We start from the raw sequence: 8,318 nt of genomic DNA, 5'->3' as shown, positions 1-8,318 counted from the left end.
CGTGTGCTGGGCTCGAGTCTGCTGGGCTCGAGTCTGCTGGGTATTCACAACTCGAAAATAGCCTCGAGAGGGGCCCTCTACAGTGGATGCCCTCCCGCCAGCAGTGACGTGATCCGGCAATTGCACGGCTGCGTCTTTACATTACAATTTTATATATATATACAGAGAGCAACGCGTGTGTGCTGTCACTCACTAACTCAACAGCAGCAGCAGCAGCAACAAGAAGTCGACATTCAACTTTTTTTGTTATTGTTACCAAGTAAGGCCCACTGACCTATACAGAATACCTCTTTTTCAGAAGCGACCAGACCACAAATGATAGCTCAACGAAGTGGCTCATCACGTGGAAATCTAAAGCAGCCAAATACTCTAAAACCGCGTGTAGATTCTTAATGTGGAGGGGAAAAACCGGAGGATCCGGAGAGACTGGAAAACTCCAAATATACAGCAGCAGCAGCAGACGCCAGGGTCGGGATCGAACCCACGACCTCTTGCATATTGGGCGAGGCAGTTAACATCTAACCACCGCGCTGACGTCATCACAGAGCTTGTGCCAGGCTAGGTGCACCTTGAGACCATCACGTGAAGCGTGCAAAGGTCGCTGCTGCCAGGAGGTCATGGGGCAGACCCGGGACGGCACAGGTGGTGGGTGCCGTCATGCAACGAGCACAATTCCCGGCAGCCTTTGTCTCCCTTGTGCCGATGTTTGCACACCCGCTTAGAGGCCGAGTTGACCCAGGGAGGCGTGGAGTGAGCGGAGTTGGGGGTGGGACAGCTTCACGCATCATTAGCGACTGGTCAGAAGCCACGGCCGGGAATCTAACTCCGGTGTGTTGGGTTCGTAACGCAGTGCGCTCATCGCTGTGCCATTACTCCCCCTCTATCCCCCCCCCGTATACAGCACCACAAGGTGGTCTATCGTATGCAGGAGTATAATGGGTTCGATCACAACTCTGGAGTTTGCGCGTCTTTCTCTCCCCGTGGTAGCGTGGATTTTTCTCTGGGTCCTTCGGTTTTTCCCTCCAACATTTAGAATCAACGTCTCTACGCGATTAGAGTCTTTGGCTGCAGTAAATGTCCACGCGATATATTTGCCCACTTCGTTGAAGCTATCATTTGTGATGGCCAGGTCGCTTCTGAGAAAGTGCTACATAGCTCAGTGGGATTTTTACCTGGTAAACATTAAATAATAAAATAGTTTATTGACGCTGTTCCAGCGTTAGAAGGTTTTCGTGATTTTCACAAACCGCATTTCCTTGGCCAGGAATCTAAAAACACTGAAACTGTTTTTTGTTGTTGCTACCAGGTAAAGCCCACATTGCCAAAATATCATCATCCCTCAATAACTTCAAGCATAGACTAACGGGTCAGCGTGATGAGCCAAACTATCCAGGAAGCAGGTAGATGGCTTCACTATTCTGGCAAATCGCCCGAAGATGCTGCATGTAATTTCCAGCGAAACGTCGTACTCAAATAGTAAATGTTGTGGATCCACTCTTCAACACCGGTGGGCGAAAGTAGTGAACTATTTTGTCTTTTGTGAACGTGACACATTTTTTTACTGATTGGCCGTGTCGGGTGGTGGAGGGTTGCGACACATTTATAAATAACGCGATCTCACCCAAAAACCTTTATTATTAATAATACTGGTCGCGAAAGGCTACGTGTTAAACAGAGTCTAACTCCCACACGCACTCACATACAAAAAAATACAAAAATCCCCCATATAGCCTTAACAGATTGTTGGGGCAAGTGCTGTTAGCGAGCACGCTCCTATTAAGGCCGGGACAGTACACGAGGTGGTAGATGGCCAGCACCAAGCCCGACCGCCTTTGTCTCCCCAGTGGCGATGTTTACACACCACACCAGGTACTCATTTGAGGCCGAGTCGACCTAGGGGAGGCCCAGGACCGGTTCAGATAATCGTCACTGGTGTTGGCCGTGAGCAGGAATCGAACCCGGGTCGCCGAGTTCAGTAGCGCAGCGCGCTAACCGCTACACCACCGCTCCCCACACTCACACACATAAGCACACACGCGCACACAAATTGTTTTTTTTTAAACACTGAGTTTAACATGTTTCATTGTAATTAGTGGTGGTGGGGGTGGTGGTGGGGGTGGTGGTGGGGGTGGTGGTGGGGGTGGTGGTGGGGGTGGTGGTGGGGGTGGTGGTGGGGGTGGTGGTGGGGGTGGTGGTGGGGGTGGTGGTGGGGGTGGTGGTGGGGGTGGTGGTGGGGGTGGTGGTTGGGTTAGCGCTACGCTGCGCTACAAACCCGGCTACCCGGGTTCGATTCTCGCTCATGGCCAACACCGTTGACGATTATCTGAACCGGTCCTGGGCCTCCCCTAGGGCGACTCAGCCTAAAATGAGTACCTGGTGCGGTGTGTAGTAAACGTCGCCACTAGGGAGACAAAGGCGGCCGGGCGTGGTGCTGGCCACCCACCCCCTTGTGTGCCGTGCCGGCTTTTATAGGTGCTCGCTAGCAGCACTTGCCCCAACAGTCTGTTAAGGCTACACGGTGGAGCTTTGCCTTTTGGTGGTGGTTAGAAATGTGGCGACCGAGGCGACACATTGGGCGACGCTACTACGAAGGCGCCACGCGTGTTGCGTTTCCCATCTCGGCGCCTCTCGCCGTCTCAGTGTCGCGCTTCGAGGCGTGGCGAGTCTCCCATCACGGGCACGTGAAGGGGGCCCATTGGGCTTCATTCGAGGGCCCCTGACGTGCGGCCCTCGACAAAACGCAACACGTGGGAACACCCCACCCACCCCACCCACTCCACCCACTGGTGTTCGCTAACAATACTTGTTCAGGCTATAAGGGAGGGAAGATCTTCGATTCTGCGATCCGAATTGAGTACCGATAGCTTGCGGTGTGATTTTTCAAATTGGTTCCAAACGTTTGGAGCCATGAGGCTGGCCCATCATCACCATCATCATCAGCATCATCAGCGTGCTGCTCTCAAACCCCCAATGGTGTCAAAGAGGTGGCGGTAGCCCCCCCCCCCCCAAACCGATCGATGTCCTATCGGCGACAGTGCCCCCCCCACCTCTATGAAGATTGGTGACGAGCAATGACGTAGGACATCTTAGTCGCTATCCACGTGACTCGGGTCAGGTTCGACTCCAGCTCCTCCCGGATGGCCAGGGTGGGTGGGTGGGGGTGGGGAGGGGCAGCAGAGCTGTTGTGTGTGGGAGGAGGAGGGGGGGGCATCGTACCAGGCGTGTTCCACCAACGGCAGGGTGAACTTAGAGGGGAGGGCAAAGTGACATTCGCTGGACGCAGGGCCCATGCCAGCGCCTGTCCGACGCGACTTGAGGATGATGTCGAGGGCGTGCACCCGCAGTCGTTCTCTCGAGGGCGTCTTCCTCCCACCGCGGAGCTCTGCTCCAAGAGCGGTGTTGGGATGTTTTTATGCTCCACGTTTCCTTCGCGACGGGCGGCACGCTTCGTCGTCGTCGTCGCTGTTGACTTCGTATTCGCCCCATCGTCTTTGTCCGTGCCAGATGAGATGATATTTGTTCTTAAGCTCGAGAAGGTTCCGCGGCTTGTTCCAAAGTGCCCTCTAAACCGTTTTGGAGCCGGATTCTCAAATATTTGTCCGTGTTCAACCGAGGCGAAGCCCGTCCCGCGGATTTTTAAAAATTGTATTTGTTTTTCTTTTCTGAAAGTCAACACAATAATAGCGAGAAGCACACTGGAGCCCTTAAAAACACAAAGACAAAGATACTCCCGGGTAGCCTTAACAGACTTTTGGGGCAAGTGCTGTTAGCGAGTAGCACCTGTGAAGGCCGGCACGGTGGCACGCGAGGGGGTGGGTGGCCCAGCACCACGCTCGGCCGCCTTTGTCTCCCGATGTGTCGATATTTACACACCGCACCAGGTGCTCATTTAAGGCTGAGTCGACCTACATACGACACACACACACACACGCGCGAGTGCGTGTGTGTCTTTACGTGTGTGAGAGAAGTAGAGTGATATGAGAGGGGAGAGGCAGGAGAGTGCGTGGAGGGGAGTAGAGTGAGATGAGAGGGGAGAGGTAGGGGAGTGAGTGGAGGGGAGTGGAGTGAGATGAGAGGGGAGAGGTAGGAGAGTGAGTGGAGGGGAGTAGAGTGAGATGAGAGGGGAGAGGTAGGAGAGTGCGTGGAGGGGAGTAGAGTGAGATGAGAGGGGAGAGATAGGGGAGTGTGTGGAGGAGAGTAGAGTGAGATGAGAGGGGAGAGGTGGGAGTGTGCGTGGAGGGGAGTAGAGTGAGATGAGAGGGGAGAGGTAGGAGAGTGAGTGGAGGGGAGTGGAGTGAGATGAGAGGGGAGAGGTAGGAGAGTGAGTGGAGGGGAGTGGAGTGAGATGAGAGGGGAGAGGTAGGAGAGTGAGTGGAGGGGAGTAGAGTGAGATGAGAGGGGAGAGGTAGGAGAGTGCGTGGAGGGGAGTAGAGTGAGATGAGAGGTAGGAGAGTGAGTGGAGGGGAGTGGAGTGAGATGAGAGGGGAGAGGTAGGAGAGTGAGTGGAGGGGAGTAGAGTGAGATGAGAGGTAGGAGAGTAAGTGGAGGGGAGTGGAGTGAGATGAGAGGGGAGAGGTAGGAGAGTGCGTGGAGGGGAGTAGAGTGAGATGAGAGGTAGGAGAGTGAGTGGAGGGGAGTAGAGTGAGATGAGAGGGGAGAGGTAGGAGAGTGAGTGGAGGGGAGTGGAGTGAGATGAGAGGGGAGAGGTAGGAGAGTGAGTGGAGGGGAGTGGAGTGAGATGAGAGGGGAGAGGTAGGAGAGTGAGTGGAGGGGAGTAGAGTGAGATGAGAGGGGAGAGGTAGGAGAGTGCGTGGAGGGGAGTAGAGTGAGATGAGAGGGGAGAGATAGGGGAGTGTGTGGAGGAGAGTAGAGTGAGATGAGAGGGGAGAGGTGGGAGAGTGCGTGGAGGGGAGTAGAGTGAGATGAGAGGGGAGAGGTAGGAGAGTGAGTGGAGGGGAGTGGAGTGAGATGAGAGGGGAGAGGTAGGAGAGTGCGTGGAGGGGAGTAGAGTGAGATGAGAGGGGAGAGATAGGGGAGTGCGTGGAGGGGAGTGGAGTGAGATGAGAGGGGAGAGGTAGGAGAGTGCGTGGAGGGGAGTAGAGTGAGATGAGAGGTAGGAGAGTGAGTGGAGGGGAGTGGAGTGAGATGAGAGGGGAGAGGTAGGAGAGTGAGTGGAGGGGAGTAGAGTGAGACGAGATGGGAGAGGTACGAGAGTGCGTGGAGGGGAGTAGAGTGAGACGAGATGGGAGAGGCCGGCAAGGGCAAGACAAATCACTGCAATCTCAAAGTGATTCAGTTGCTTTATCCGCGAGCTGGTGAACTGCAAATGCACACACCGCGTTGACGAGTGCGGTGTATTGGGGGAGCTTGGCGAGGTCACGTGGTTCATGGTTTGGGGTTTGTAGCCACGGTTGTTTGAATAAAAGGCAGCCGGCTGGGCAGCCTCGTCCACGCGACAGCCCAAATCTGGCACCCATGACATTTCCTGACCTTTGAAGCGTGACCTCAGGTGAGAAACATTGTTCTAAATGTCACAGCCTTCACAGACTGTTGGGGCAAGTGCTGTTAGCGAGCAGCACCTATGAAGGCCGACACTGCACACACGAGGTGGGTGGGTGGCCATCGCCACGCCCGACCGCCTTTGTCTCCCTTCGTGCTGATGTTTACACACCCCAGCAGGTACTCATTTGAGGCTGAGTCGACCTAGGAGAGGCACCACGAAACGGTTGAGATAATCGTCAGCGATGATGAGTGGCCGTGAGCGGGAATCGAATCCGGGTCGCCGGCTTTGTGGTGCAGCGCGCTAACCACCGCTCCGCCACTCCCCATAAACACACACACACACGTGCATATAATACACACACACACAAACACGTGCATATAATACAACAACAACCGCCATTCGCCACTAAGTGGCGGTGACGTCACCACGACGCTTGTGCCAGGCTATGTGCGCCCTGAGGCCACGTGAAGTGTCGAACGCCCGCTGGCAGGAGATCACGGGGCAGACCCAGGTGCCACGGGTCGACTGACTGAGATGACTGGCTGATGAACCACCTGTGCCCCCTACTGTGGCAACCTGCTGTGCTTTAGCCACCCGGCGATTCCGCTCGTTGTTGTAAGCGTCGCTCCTCCGCCCTCCGTTGTTGTTGGAGGGCGACTGCCTCCAACTGCCCAGTAGCGTCCTTCACGAGCTTCCTCCACAGAGGTCGATCTTGACACCGCTGGTACCAGTCATCGGCAAGTCCACTCAGCTGCACGTCCTCCTGTACCTATAATACACACACACTCACACATGCACACTCAAAAAGATAATCGCCCCCCCTCCCTCCCATGAGATCAAACACCTCAAACCCAGGACTTAAGACGCAGACACCTCTCATTCGGACCAGCTCAGCAGCGATGCAATGGCCATGATGAACCCAGATTTTCTGGCTCAGTCACCTAATATGAACCTGCCATTCCATTTGGGTCACCTTTTAAAAGGTTTCCACTCATTCGCCGACGGTGAACTCCCGCATGCGGACACGTTGTGAAAATGTGCTGTAATATGTGTGTTTGATTTATTTATAGAGGAAAAAAATTGGAGGCTTTTCTAGCGAATTCGACTGGTGTTTCACAAATTCGGATAAATTTCGATTTAAAGCTTTCGTGACTGCAAGGATTCATCTTCTTTGGTTCTTTCGGTAAAGTCACGTAGAATGATAATGAAATAATAAATTGATAAAATAAAATAACACAATAATATTCTCACGACGTTTCGGCCACAACACAAGCGGCCTTCATGAGGTGAAGGTCTGGAGGACAGCGCTGTCCTCCAGACAGTCTCGTCCCTTCACCTGATGAAGGCCGCTTGTGTTGTGGCCGAAACGTCGTGAGAATATTATTGTGTCATTTTATTTTATCAATTTATTATTTTATTCTCATTCTACGTGGTGACTTTACCGAAAGAACCAAAGAAGATAAATTCGGACAAGTCAACCTGACATGACCGATGACACGTGGAATGCGCAAAGCAAACACAATTCGCGCGATAAATATATATGTTCTCCCTCTGATGACCGCTTTCAAAAATGTAATCCCATTCAAAGTCACAAAAGTCAAGACGCGTGTGAGTGTGTGTGTGCACGCGTCTCTCGCTCTCTCACTGATCAAATTAGCACTGGGTCGGTCCACGGGGGCATTTTCAATTGGTGGGTTGTGTCCTGATGGTTACGGGCGAGTGTTTGGAATTCCACATTCCTATGGCAGGGAAGACATCGTCCGACAATAACAATTATTGGCGGATTCTTCTCCATCACATTTTAATGTACTCAGCAGGCATGATGATGATGATGATATTGTTTGGTTGTGGGCGATGGTGAATGTGATGACGACGGTGACGTTTATGTTGATGGTGATTCCACTTGTTTAGAATGACGCCACTGAAGATGATGGTGGTGATGGTGAAGCTTGATCATGATAATTCCCAAGGTTATTATGCCTTACACCGCTGATGATGCCGGTTGCGCGATTATAATTGACAACATTGACGGCCCTTATCTTGGCGATGATTATTGCAGAAATCTCAACCTCATCGAATCCAATAAGGTCCGCGTGCCTCTCTCCCATGCACTGGGTCATGCTCCGATCTGTTGGTAGTCCTGTCCCTAACGAGTCGTGGAAATTCTACATTCCTACGGCAAGATAGAGTTTACTACAATCACAATAATTGGTGGCTCTTCATACAAGGATTCATGTCTGCATTAACCACAATACCTGCAGTCAAAATGCAAACAAAAAAAACATACTATGATAATATATGCATTGTCCTTGAAACTGATTGGTCCACACCAAGGGACGGCTTTCTTTTGAGCCTCGACCCAATTGGTGCTCAACCAGATGACGCCAAAAGGGGAAACCCCCTATTATTACATTTTGGTACTGGCAAAGGAGGTCTAATGATGGTGGCTCTTCGTTTGAATGCACCTAGGTGGGTTGATGGCATGACAGGCCAGTCTGACAGACTCTCTGGCCTCTCTTAGCTTTGTGCTACATCACGAAACGTCGCATGTTACATGAACGAGAGACGCAAATATTATTGTATTATTTAAGCGCGACCCAACAGGCCCTGTGGAGAGGCCTTCATCTAGCAGTGGACTGGTCATGGCTGATGATGAAAGCATCACTGGGTCCCAAGACTGGGTTTCATGGGACCAGCAATTGGGATTCTAAATATAAAGGAGAGATGGGGAGTTTTAGAATGCTCTGCGTGCAGACAAATACAAAGATCCCCCGTGTAGCCTTTAACAGATTGTTTGGGCAAGTGCTGTTAGCGC

The sequence above is a fragment of the Petromyzon marinus genome, chromosome 37, assembly GCF_048934315.1.
Source record: "Petromyzon marinus isolate PM22_M1 ecotype Great Lakes invasive population chromosome 37, UKy_Petmar_22M1.pri1.0, whole genome shotgun sequence".
NCBI classification, from domain to species: Eukaryota; Metazoa; Chordata; class Hyperoartia; order Petromyzontiformes; family Petromyzontidae; genus Petromyzon; species Petromyzon marinus.
Note: the sequence above shows the minus strand (reverse complement) of the source record.